The sequence below is a fragment of the Aegilops tauschii genome, chromosome 1 (genome assembly GCF_002575655.3).
Source record: "Aegilops tauschii subsp. strangulata cultivar AL8/78 chromosome 1, Aet v6.0, whole genome shotgun sequence".
Lineage (NCBI taxonomy): Eukaryota > Viridiplantae > Streptophyta > Magnoliopsida > Poales > Poaceae > Aegilops > Aegilops tauschii.
Genome location: NC_053035.3, coordinates 468,626,076 through 468,640,409, shown reverse-complemented (window position 1 = coordinate 468,640,409; position 14,334 = coordinate 468,626,076).

Genomic DNA, 14,334 nt, shown 5'->3' with positions numbered 1-14,334 from the left:
CCATGGCCTACCTATATATGTTAACCTCCTGTGCCATCCCTCATCCACCTCCTTACTCTCCCTTCGCCCATCACAGATAGCAAAGGATCAAAATACCCATACTTGGAGGACAAATTCCCGAGGAGTACCTTCTGTAAGCAAGGAGCATCAAGAAGGCGAGTTCCTCTAGGTATGAAAATTTCTGGATCTTTCTCTTCTGTAAAAGGGTAACAGTTATTAATTAGGATCATGTTTGGTCAGGCATACCATCAAATTCCAAAAAAAGAACACCAGTGGAGATAGTGCCATCTTATAAAACGATCATAGCCAATACAATTGATTGTAGATCTAATCAAGCAGTCCTATTAGGTGGTATGCAACTGAATACAAACAGTTCTTTCAGATATTATAGGCTAACAGTCTATTCTGGACATCGCAAGTGTGGCATACACCTAACTTTTTAAGTTACGACCATAGTTGACTGCCTAACTTTTTAATGAAATCTCATATATATTTTTGAGCCAGAAAACAAACAAATAATTTTTTAAGTGTTTCAACATGCCAGAAAACAAACAAATATAATCATCTTCTAAAGATATATATCATCAGAGTCATAATATTAAGTCATTACATGTAATAGAAATTGCATGAGGACAAAATGCTTCGATGGAATAGTCTAAAATTATTCACAATGGGCCCCTCATCCAGATTCCACCACTAGATATAATTAATACATTAAATTTGTCCTTAATAGTAGTTTAAACAAAAGTAAAACATCAAATTTCTGGATCTTTCTCTTCTGTAAAATAATTAGATTACGATCATGTTTGGTTAGGCATACCATCAAATTCCAAATGAAGAACACAAGTGGAGATAGTGACAGCTTATAAAAAGACCATAGCCAATACAATTGATTGTAGTGGCTAATCAAGTAGTCCTATTAGGTGGGCTGCAAGTGAATACAAACAGTTATTTAAGATATTATAGGCTAACAGTCTATTCTGGACATCGCAAGTGTGGCATACACCTAACTTTTTAAGTTATGACCATAGTTCACTGCCTAAATTTGCATAGCCAAGCAATATTTTTTAATGAAATATCACAAATATATTTGAGCCAGAAAAACAAAAAAAATAACTTTTTAAGTGTTTCAACGTGCCAGAAAACAAACAAATATAATTATCTTCTGAAAATATGTCTGTGAACGGATGATTTCTTTATATGAAATCGGAGAGGCAAGCTCTCTTTTATCAAAAAAAACTTCTGAAGATATATATCATCAGAGTCATAATATTAAGTCATTTCATGTAATAAAATTTCCATGAGGAGAGAATGCTTCGATGGAATAGTATAAAATTATTCACAATGGATATGTAATACTCCAATACCAACTATATCCCAACCAAATGAATCTACATTCTCAAGATAGAGCAAGTAATATGATGCACGTGCTTATTTTGAGCTGGGAATATTTGCAGATGCTACTAGCACTCCTAGGAAAGTGAAAACCGTGCACTGAGTTCACCGTTTCTGCATGGCAATGGTTGTCAGTGGTGTAGGCCCCTTCTTGCCCTCAGTTGGAGGAAATTTTTCTTGAAATGCTTTGCTTCTGCATCAGTTTGCACATTAAGAATCCAGTGAATTAGCGATTAGGAAAGACGGGATAAATAACAATAAATCACTTGCTCTCTGCATAAGTTGTGCTCTGGGCATTCTTCTTTATTACTAGAATATAACAAAAATATTCTAAACCACCTTCTGGGTTGCCAAGTGAAACACCTATTTAAACTTTATATTGGCACATAAATCATATCTTGCAGACCATCACGAATGGTAGTAAGGGGTACAACACAACTTATCAAGCAATGCTGTTGTTAGTACAAGAGTTTATATCAGTACCTTCCAGTTTCTTCACTTAGAGTTCCTTGGCGGCCAATATTGTAATGCTGATCTCAGTCCAACTTCCACAAGAGGAGGTTTGCCTTGTTGAGGCTGGAAATGGCCCAATATTCTGTATTTCAAACAAACACAACATATAAATCTTGTGTGTAATAATATTAGACCAATGTCTCTCTACTCCTAAGGTTTTGTCAGAGTGATATTTTTGCACACATAAATCAACTTACACATTTATAGCATCCTGCTTCTCAGGATCTGTGTAAGCATAATTGTATTAACGCTGAAGGGTTCAAAGCAACTCCTGGGGTTGGGTTGCTGCCTTCCACTGCCCTCTTTGCTCACTGAATATCTGTCGCATGTTTCAATGGAGAAGTTAGACTGATCATTCAAAATACAAAGTTGGATTTATGTTGACTATTGAACAATGCCTAACAAGACTCAAATCGTTCTGAAAGATAGATGTTAAAGATTAAAACAGCAAACACTTAAAATGAGAATTAACTATAGTGTCGTGGAATTAACACGTCAGATGTCCTTAGTGTCAGGACTTAATCGTGAGGCGAACGCATCTATGTGGTAGCTTGAGAGGGGTTGAGCGGAATCGAGAGACGCAACACAAGACAAGGATTTAGACAGCTTCGGGCCCCGGGAAACATCATCCGGTAACAACCCTACATGTTGTTTGAGGCTAGGTCTCATTATGATCACGGGAGAGTCGCCGGGAACCGGCTCTCGGTGTTTAGCCCTATCGATTGTTTCTCGTCCCCTCTTGGGGTGCCCCGCCCCTCCTTATATAAGCTGAAGGGGCGGGTTACATGTAGAGTCCAACTCGGACTTAAGACTTAACCTTACTTTGACGTCTCACCATGGGCTTCTTAACGTCTTGGGCTTCTTACAATCTGGCTTACGATCTGACTTACCATTTGGCTTACTGTCTGGCTTACGATCTGGCTTACCATCTGGCTTACGATCTGGCTTACCATCTGGCTTACCGTCTGGCTCAACATGTGCCGGGTTACATGACTTGTCTGCCGGGTTACGATGTTCAACTGTTCCCGCGAGCTTAACCTACTTAACTGTTCCTGCCGGCTTATAATCTGCCGGGTCATCAATGAAACACCTAATCCCAGCCGGGTTACATCTCAGCCGGGTCATACTGCGGGGTATATCCCCGACATTAGCCCCCAGTTTAATTTGGATTCATCCATGTTAAACTGATCCTAGAAAACAACACAAGAACAATTTTAACAGGTTACACTGCAGGTTAAAACATCTTTGTAAACCAGCACCTGATCATCCTTAACTCCTTGTTATTTCCTTCTTCAAAAATCCGGGTCAAATAAGCCAACTTCATAATCAATCTGCTGACCCGGCTTAACTTTTGGTCTTGAAATACTCATGTGACCTTCAACCGGCTGTAGCCCCCAAGTCTTGAGGGGAGCAAAGCGATGATTTAAGACTTGCCTCAATATAAATATTACCACTTTGAAGAAATCCATGTTGCTCATCTCAATCACTAGTCAAAACTGTGTATTCCACATATGTAGCCCCCAAGTGCCATGGTGCATGCTGGCAGTGACATGGGACTTGCATATTTGATGTGATCTCAATGTAAATAATGTAGCCCCCAAGTGCCGGGTTGTAAGCCTGCAGCGACTCGGGACTATCCCTTTCATTGTAGAATAAATCATATCCATTGATAAAATAATATCCATTGCGCCAAAGCGACTTTGAAAACCTCAACCATAACATTAGTTACTGATAACCATAATAAAAATCCAGCCATGCTGGCTATTAAACATTTGAATAACCCGGTTTGAAACCTCAATCATTCAATATCATAGTGAAAATCCAGCCAAGCTTGGCTATTTAAAGATTCAAATACCTTATCTGTTGACAAATAAATCCGGAGTTTAAATACCCGGAAATTTTAGAACCCGGCGGCTTATAGCCTTTGAGAAAATCAAGAATTGACAACCCTTTCGAGACACCAATTTCAATCTTGATGACGGTCTTGAACTTAATCATTTATGTAAGTCATAGCCCTGTAAATCCTGCATAGAGTTTAAACAACATATGCCCTTGCGACTTAACGTTAAAAACCAGAGTGGGTAATCACCCAAATGTAGTCTTATCCTGCATACAAGTAGATCACAAGATCCCTTGGCGGTTTACCGCAAGTCGGGTCATAATATCTCACATATAACCACTGTGATATTGATTTTGTACTGCCGGTTTACATGACCTGTGCAGTAAGGGTGATAACCCAATCCTTTAGAAGCCAATGCTTCCACATAAATGATGATTGTTATAACCTGGCGATTTACCATTGAAAATCAAACCGGGTTAAATAACAACCACTCATATATGCTTTAGATATGAAAAAGAGCTTCAAATAAAATCCAAAAATTGTTTGTAAAAAGAGACTTCAAAATTTCTTGAGGCTTCTGATTCGAATACGATCAGAAAACCGTCCAAAGGGGTTAAGCTAAGATTCGAATACGATCATATAGCCCCCAGTGGCTTTGGCGTTGCCGATCAAGAGGGTACCGACAGCTATGTTCTCGTTGGTTCGAATACGACCTATGTTTGAACAGGAAGCCCCCAAATGACCTTGAGAGTTGTTTAACGACGCTGATTCGAATACGATCCACGTCGGTTCCCAAAGGGGGTTGAGCTATGGTTCAAATATGACCAAGAAACTCCGCAATGAGCTTGGCAGTACGCCGATCAAAAGGGTACCGACAACTATGTTCTCTTTGGTTCGAATACGACCTATGTTTGAACAGGAAGCCCCCTAGTGATCATGAGAATATTTAACGACTCTGATTCGAATACGATCAGGGTCATACCAAAAGGGTTAAGCTAAATTCGAATACGATCAGCTCCCAATGGTCATTAAAGCAGGGTACCTTGAGCCGGATGTTTGAACCGGATATGAAAGCTTCAAAACCTTGCGGGAGAGAGAAATCTCTTGAACCGGATTTTAAACCGGAATCATTATTTTGAACCGGCAATTTTCTGACGGTCTTTAAATTTTCATCAATATGGTAGCAGCCTCCGGAACCGGGTTATCATTCCCTCCAACGACCCGGGGTTCCCGAGTCATGCCATTGTAGCCCTCGAGTCTTAAGTCGACTCAAGGAGTTGGCTTAAGATTCTCCTTAGTTGACCGTGATATAGACCGGTTTGAGTCCTACATGGGAGAACTTGCAAGCCAAAGTAATTGCTCTTTTTAAAGAAAATAATATGCAATATAAAATATACTGGATGGATTTCACCTGATATGCCAGGCTAGTGATTTATCCACCGCGGAATTGTAAGCCAGCGTGGACGGGAGAGTCGGCCGCGGAAGCGGACTGGTGAGTTATCTGTGGTATTGTAAACCGGCACAAATGGGAGAGCCGGCGCGGTGTTGTTGTTGCAGACTGAGCCACAGAGGCGGCGGTTCGCACCCACATTTATTCATAACATGACATCGCTTTTATAATGAACATCAGTCCTGCATGATTAAAATATACTGGCCGGAATATTTGTTCCTCAAATAAAATAACCTGTTATGAAACAGTTTGGACAGATATCACCTGAGCGGACGACAGATGATTTGGTCCACACGCAGTCTGGCGCAGATACATGTACTTTGAACTCCGTACATTGTAATTAGTAGTATGTATCGAGGTATTTTTGTGTTGACCTGTGAGAATCCTGGCAGATACTGCCACAACTGACCGGCCACTGATTTTTGTCCTCATTAGAGCCAATGAACAATTTAATATTGTGCCCTTCGATGAAAACCTTATAGGGCCCGCCTTGTCTGGTGATATGCTAACAGTATTGTTACCAACAGCAAGCAGAATCTCCAATATATCCCTTGACTTATTTTTCTCCTAACCCGCCCCCTCCTGTCCCTACCTTAATTCAGCAGAGGAGTGGGCGAGAGCAGAGACAAGCAGTTAAGCCGGCGGTGAGGGCGGTGACCAGACGGAGGCAAAGCAGCGCAGCTGGACTCGGTGAGTTAGCAAGCACGGGCCCCGGGAGGTACAAGAGCCGGCGCTGGGAGGCAATTCGGAAGCGCTGGCGACGTGAGGCCACATCGGTGAGACGGGGCCACAATCGCGACGGGTCGCAGCGGCGGCAAATGTGGTTCGGTGGCCCGGGTCGCAGCGGGATGGCGGCTCAGATGGGCCATGGGATCAGCGGCTCGTCGGCAGCCGGCGACGGGTCGACGGAGTGATGACTGGTCAACAGAAACACAGCAGCAGCTCGGCGCCGGGGGGCGAGCTTAACGGCAGACAGGTCGGGTCACGGTGCAGCAACTTGATGGCGACTTAGAGACCGACGAGGCGGCTTACAGCAGGGGCTTGATCCGGCGGCGAATCAAGGGAGCATGCGGCCGGAGTGGAGGTGGCGACGGGGAAGCCGGAGCCGGCCAATCAGGGGCGCGAGCCAGTGCGGTGATCCGGCGATGAGAAGATGGCAAATTAGCGGCGACGCGGCTGACAGGTGACGCAGGGCGTGCGGTGGCTGCAGCAACACCTCGCCTCCTCGCCCGGCAGCGCAAAACGGCGGGTTAGTACGCCGGTGAAGGGGACTCCTGGTGCGGCACGAGGCCTTGGCGAATCAAAGACGGGTTGAGCTTTTGAACCGGCGGGTGCGGTTGACGGAGTGAGGCGGCGCTTGGCAGCTCGTCTCACAGTGGTAATTGCAGTAGAGGGCCGGTTCGGGGCACAACAGCCGGCGGCGACGATGGAGGCGACTCTCCGGCGGTGGCGACTTGCGTCCAAAACCGAGGCGGTGACTCGGCGAAGGCAGGCGAGCGGTGGAAGGCCATGGCGGCTCAACCGCGGTGGAGATCAGGCGGCGACTCAATGGAGGCGGACGAGACGGAGATGGCGGAGATGAGCCGATGCGACGGCTCATAGTAGTTCTGCGAGGACGGCGACTTGAGGCCGGCGGTCCGAGGTTGTGGCGACTTGCGACACAAGCAGGCGGGTCGTGGCACTTGGCGGTTTGGGGACGCATCCAGGATGGCCCCGCACCGGTTCATTGGCAGCAAGACGAGCAGGGCCGGCTCACGGGGCTCGGGAGCCGGGTCGCCTGAATGGAGGCGCGGCGCAGAGGACCACGGCGGTCTGCGCGTCGAGGGTTGAGAAGCCGGTGCAGAGCAAACCGGCGCCGTGGCAGAACAACAGAGGTCGGCGGCTTACGGGCGGTTCGTCCGGCTTGCAGGTGACGGCCGGGGCACGTGCACGACCCGCCGGTGTGGTGAAGCGGAGGCGATTCAAGCGCGGAGACCCGGCAGGACGCTGGAGGTCGAGCGCGCAGGCGATTCAGGCGCGGAGACCCGGCAGGACGCCGGAGGTCGAGCGCGGAGGCGATTCAGGCGCGGAGACCCGGCAGGACGCTGGAGGTCGAGCGCGCAGGCGATTCAGGCGCGGAGACCCGGCAGGACGCCGGAGGTCGAGCGCGGAGGCGATTCAGGCGCGGAGACCCGGCAGGACGCTGGAGGTCGAGCGCGGAGGCGATTCAGGCGCGGAGACCCGGCAGGGCGCTGGAGGTTGAGCGCGGGGCGGAGGCGTGAGGCCAGCCGCGGCCAGAGACGGCTGCGCGACCGGGCGGCTCACCGGCGGAACGGCTCAGGCGCGGAGACCCGGCGACTCACGGCGGCTCACTTGCGGTGGAGACAAGGCCGTCCGACGGCGGGCGGGTCAAGGCGACCCCAGCAGAGGCAAAGCCGGCGGCGCAGCAACGACCCGGCGGGTTGGATGCGCGAACCGGCGACGGCGGGGGCGCAGTGGGTCGATGAGCCTGATGTTGGAGGAGTCCAAGCCCGTGGATCACCCGGGTCCGGGTCGCTGACTGCTTTCCCTCTTGGGGTTGACTCTGGATTGACTGTGGAGATCCTGTGGTTGGCCCGGTTTCCGGGTCGTGGCAGGCTTGACCGCCCACGTCCGGGTCTTCCTTCAGGTTTCCACGCAGGATTTGCTCGTTTGGTGACAGTAGATGATCCTGCTGAGAAACATGGCGGCTTATGCCAAATTTTCGGGGGCTTCTCTGATGATTTTGTTAATAGAGATGATGGTTACTGCCCATAAAATTTCTGATCTCAATCCAGTGAACTCGAAGTTGATGCAGATCCCTCCAAAAAATTGGTCTTTTCTTTATCCAGACGCGAACTTCTCAATCCCTAGATGAAATCCCTTCAAGGACTCAACACCACCGTGCGCGAGCCCCACGGTGGGCGCCAACTGTCGTGGAATTAACACGTCAGATGTCCTTAGTGTCAGGACTTAATCGTGAGGCCAACGCATCTATGTGGTAGCTTGAGAGGGGTTGAGCGGAATCGAGAGACGCAACACAAGACAAGGATTTAGACAGCTTCGGGCCCCGGGAAACATCATCCGGTAACAACCCTACATGCTGTTTGAGGCTAGGTCTCATTATGATCACGGGAGAGTCGCCGGGAACCGGCTCTCGGTGTTTAGCCCTATCGATTGTTTCTCGTCCCCTCTTGGGGTGCCCCGCCCCTCCTTATATAAGCTGAAGGGGCGGGTTACATGTAGAGTCCAACTCGGACTTAAGATTTAACCTTACTTTGACGTCTCACCATGGGCTTCTTAACGTCTTGGGCTTCTTACAATCTGGCTTACGATCTGACTTACCATCTGGCTTACTGTCTGGCTTACGATCTGGCTTACCATCTGGCTTACGATCTGGCTTACCATCTGGCTTACCGTCTGGCTCAACATGTGCCGGGTTACATGACTTGTCTGCCGGGTTACGATGTTCAACTGTTCCCGCGAGCTTAACCTACTTAACTGTTCCTGCCGGCTTATAATCTGCCGGGTCATCAATGAAACACCTAATCCCAGCCGGGTTACATCTCAGCCGGGTCATACTGCGGGGTATATCCCCGACATATAGGGTTTTTCTCAAAAAAATATAATCAGTAAGAAATGCATGTTACTTTAGTCACAAAAATTTCAGATGCAAACACTCAAGATAAATTTTCATAGGTACACTCAACATGGTTGGGTGACAGATGCCCTCGGCCTCTTATCGTCTTCTACTACTAAACAAAGTTCCAAAGGGCAAAGCCGTGTGTACGAATTGAGTCAGGAAGCTCAGTAGCTAAATCCCCGTGCGTTGCTAGGGGCAACAATATAGATACATAAATTAGAAGAAAAATTCCATTTAGCACTGAGATGACAAATAAATACTGAATAGCAGTATGGGACGTCTTCATTGGTGTACCATGTGCATAAGAAAAATCCCGGTGAGGCCGTGACTGTAAGCGAATCCCATTGACTAATCATAAAATCAATTAGAACGGATAGAGACATGCAACATGTCTCCCCCGCAAAGAAGGAAAGACAAACAACAATGCTAATGGAGAGCAAAAATTGTAGCCTATTAATAGTACATAGCACGGATGAAAAGATTGAATGTATTACAGGTGGTTATATGACATGTCCATGATTTAACACACATATATGATCTTAAGAACTGGTAAAACACTGCACCTATTATCGTGATGATCCAGAGTGTCTGATTTAACACTTAGAGTGGAGTTAGAGTGAATCCTAACTACGCCTTATCTTTTCTCCTCCACAAGAAAAGATCTTCCTCCTCCCATATAAGCAAATATCTATTTTATGCTCTTAAATATCTGTTTTACTTAACACCTAAAGAACCATGGAAAATTAACTGACGCCAATACCATACCAGAACAAAACAGATCTGATTAAAAGGAGCAAAGGTTGACTGGAGGTTTAAGGGGAGCTAAATTAGATTCTCAGCTGAACCGCAACTTAGAGTACTATTAGGTAATATAAAAATGTAGTAGCTTTTTTCCGGAATAAACTTCCACCTAACATTGAAACTAATTTTTGTAAACAGATACACAAAAAGGAAATGCGACGACAAACGATAAATCAAGAGAAAGTGTGTATGAACTTTAGAAGTTGGGTTTCTTCAAAGTTGTTTATGGAAGGGTAAATTTACGGAAATTTTTAAACCTGATGCAACCAGATCAAGCACATACAATAACTTTGATGTATGAATAACTTTGTGTAAATATTAGTGAAGTTTGGATAGTCTCAGTTATATTTGTGGAGCCACCACAAGACATCTCTGAGTCATCGTGTATTGAGAGTTACAGGGGAGAGAGCAATAAACTCCGATTGGATTGATGTTGATCATCAAGTTGTGAAGGATTACACTGGTTTACACTACAATTCCATTTCCAGAGTTGGTTTGTGAGAGTATGACTTGGTATTCTGTTTCTGATCAACATTTTTGCTTATTCGGACTCAATACTGAGTTGTTCATTTATTCCTTATGTTCAATCATGAAAGATCGGGCAACTCTATAGAATCATCCTCTCTAGGTTGATTTATCAATAATAAATCAATGAGGATGTACACTGTAAAGTTAAAAGAGGCTTCATTTTCTAAAGTTGCGTATACAAAGGGTATATATCCACACATAGTTTACTTGTTTGAAAGGGTAGCTGGAAGGCTGTTTCGGAGAGAAAGATAGAACTGATACTCATGTCCAGGTTAAAATCTTACCATGGAGGAGGTAAGACTAATAGTAATAGATGGCACAAGCGCATCAGAAAATCTACTTTGACATGAAAAGACTAAGGTGCCACATGTCATGCAATAAATTTCCCGAACTAACGAGCCCTATACGCTAATAAATCTGGTACTTCCTCCACTATAGGATTGCAGCTAAGTGATCAGAAATCATGAATTTTCATATGATAATGGTTATCTGGAAAGCCTAGCTTTGGAATAGAAAAGCAACACTTACTTGAGGAACCATTGCCCTCAGAGTACGATCCCACTTGTAGATGGTGTCGTCATCATCAGTAAATTCTTCCACACCATCTGGTGGGGATGCTGGCCGCTCATCGGGATCATCAATGACATGCTCTTTGCTTAAGTCACCATCTGCAGCCTTTGCTTTCAGTGCTTCCACCTCTGACTCAGCTTCTATAACCTCCTTCTGGAATTTCTCGAAATCATCTTCATTTTCTGAAGAAACCATTTCGAAGAGCGTTAGGAGATACTTGAAAAGAACCATACTGAATTTGCTTTAAAGGGAATGCAGAAAGCCCTAAGCTCCTAACCTTGTTCAGGTTTAACCTTCTTTGTGACCCCAGAATGCAGCTATGGAATCAAAGATAGTGGCATCCATTCACTCCCCCCCTCCGCCCAGAGCATTGTGCTCTCGTTGAGGTACCCATTAGCAAAATGATCTGTACAGGGAGAGAAGTTCCTCAAATCCAGATCACATCAAAAACAAGATGCATAGATATTCAGAATGTAATCCAGATCACATCAAATCCAGTGATAAGGTGAGAGCCGATTTAAAGCCAGCATCCACCCATCCATTAAGCACCTATGATTTTGATTGTCTAGAGGTCTAATCTACGCAAACGAGCTGCTAATCAAACAATCCGTCCAATTTCTAAACCTGCAATGAAAATCTAGCAGTCAAACCTTGATAGAGCAAGAGTACTTATAACACAGAAAGAGAAGGGCAAAGGGAGGACTCACGCTGCTGCTTCCCTTTCCCCGGTGGCACAGGTCACGCATGCGCCGGCCAACTCCTCCACAGCATCTCTCCGACTGCCGCATCACCCAAGCCCAACTTCTCTCCCACCAAGTGCCTCTGTTCACTTGCCTTCTACATCATCAGACGCCTCCCAACCAAGCCCCAGCAGTCGTCGTCCTCGCCGTGCATGTGAGGTTTGGTCACGGCGCCGCGGCACAGAAAGACAAGAGGAACGAGATCAGGGACACAAAGATTCGAAGAAGACGAGGAGGGGGTGGATCGGAGCAGCGTGCGTTTAATGGATTTGGCAGGTATGGGGAGTGGCGTACCGGAGCTGTGGCATTGCAGATCAGAACGCCTCGCTTCGGATCCACCTGACACATCGTCGGAGAGGAGCACCGCCGCGGATCCGACCGGAACGGGACCGGATCGAGCACCCCGTCCGTCCGTCCAGGAAGCACGCCCCGTCCGTCCCGCTCGGTCACGCAGCACACAGCACGCAGCACCAAGGTCCGTCGATGCATGAGACCGATGCGGTGGTCGGCGGGCGGAAGAGTGCGGCTGCCTGCTCGTCGACGCGGGTGGCGATGCGGCGGGGGAGGGGAAAGGGCGAGAGGGTTTGAGTGAGTGAGTTGAGAGGAGAGGAGAGAGTGATGTGGATAAGGGGAAAGGGGCGAGAGGGTAGGTAGAATGCGGCAGGGGGAGGGGAATAGGCCGTCGTGCCGCCCGAGAGGCCTGCGTGCCAGGTGGGCCGTCGTGCCGGGCCGTGAGGCTGTTCTATAGTGGCTTCGCTGAAGCTTCGCCTCGCAACAGCCCCGTTTGGGCCGGCCCAGACTTGTTTCGCTGCTGCCTCGCTGTTTCTTCTGTTTTCTGTTTCTTTTATTTTCCTTTTTCTGTTTCTTTTTTTTGTTTCTGTTTATATTTCTTTTCCTATACTTTTTTTATTCTTTTTAAGTAGTAGAGATATCGTTTCCTTTTTATTATAATATACAAAGTTCATTGCATGTTACGAAAGTGTTCATCCGTATATTAAGGAAATGTTCATGGTTTTTTACAAAAGTTCATCATCCATTACAAAACTGTTCAACATTTATTAGAAATTGTTCATTGACTATATAATCACAGTGTTTTGAAATTTGTTAAGTGTATATTACACAAATGTTCAATGTGTATTAAAAAAATGTTCAATTTATATTACATAATGTTCAATGGGTATTCAAAATTTGTTCATAGGATATATTCGTATGTTTTAAAAAAATCATGTCTGTTAAAAAAAGTTCATTCTATAATAAAAAAAGTTCATTGTATGTCAATAAAATGTTCAACGTATATTACAAAATGTTTAGTGTGTATTTTTTGAATTTTTTCAAAAGAAGTTCGATACTTAATAGGTCGCTCCGCAAGCCTATCACTAGGTTTCTTTAAGACATGTGGTTAGTTTTTGGCCATTTTTCTACGCGGCTGGAGCTCGTTACCTCCAAATGGGCCGGCCCAGTCTCCCCTGCCTTCAGCATTATAATTAAAAGCATTTTTTATCACAGAGAAAATAGTTGTGTTAGTTTCACATTATATGATGTAGCAAAAATACTATTTATATTTCAGCATAGCTATAAAGTGATGGGTTCCAACATACGCACTGATGTAACGATGACAGCCCGCATTGAAACACCACGAGAAGAGGTGCATATAGCTAACCTTCCTCTCTATGTATATTATAGATGATAATATGAAAGGTCTATTTTTATATTTTTGTTTTTTCAAAATATAGAAGACATGGATATGGACTTTGGAGATGCACAGAAAGAATCCATTGAGAGTTCAGATGCAATGTCGCTGAAAGGGGACGAAAATTCACAACATAAAAATGTCGAAGAGGTTATATCTCATAACAAACCAAAAAAGGATGCTAATTTACATGTTATCCCACAAGGTATTTTTTAATATTATTATCAATCTTATTTTTGTGATATTGCCTTTTGTATTCAACTAATTTTGCTCATTTTGATTGCTAAGTTGGCTCTTTTTTTATGAATTCGACAGACTATGTTTGTACCCCTAGAGATATTACAGTCATCGAATCAATCAAGTCTGCCCCCAAGAATACCCAGTTCGTGGACATTGGAGATGCCTTGTTATCAGCCGACGATTTGGAATGTCTTATATGACGGTGTAAAAAAAGTTAATACTTATCTACAGACGGTGTAAGACCAATTGCACAAACTTTGTAATTAATAATATGAACAATATATAATATCATGAAATATAAATGTAATCTAAATGTTGATTACATGTGATAAATGCTTACATATATTTCATGCTTGCTCATGACCATCTACAAGACAGGGCGGGTGAAAAGGTACACATCAAAAGAAGATGGGGAACGAGACATAGACCCATCAAAATATCACCGCATCGTGCATCATGTTAATACTTATCTACAACAAGATACGGTTAGTTTTTGTCTCGTTATCCATGCATATAATTATGGATTGTTTTTATTTAATTCATATGTATAATGATTTATTAATATTTATATCTAATTGCGACCGTGACTTGTATGATATTTACACCAGTTATTCATTCCGATTAATACGCCGGGCTACCATTGGTATCTAGCAGTCGCCAATGCCAAAAACCGTGAGATTCAAGTATTGGACTTACTTGGTTCTCGGGTCAAACGCAACGACCTTGCTACTACGGTAACTATCTATTTTTTACTCATCTTAAGATATGCTTTTGTTTGCCTTGATCCCTAATATTTCTCATATATAAAATAGTTACTAGGACTCGAGAAGCGTCTGAAACTTGTAGAGCATAGTCTGGATTTTATCAGATGTCATAAGTGGCCCGATCTCAATGTTACAAAATGGACGGTTGTAGAGCAGTTTCATG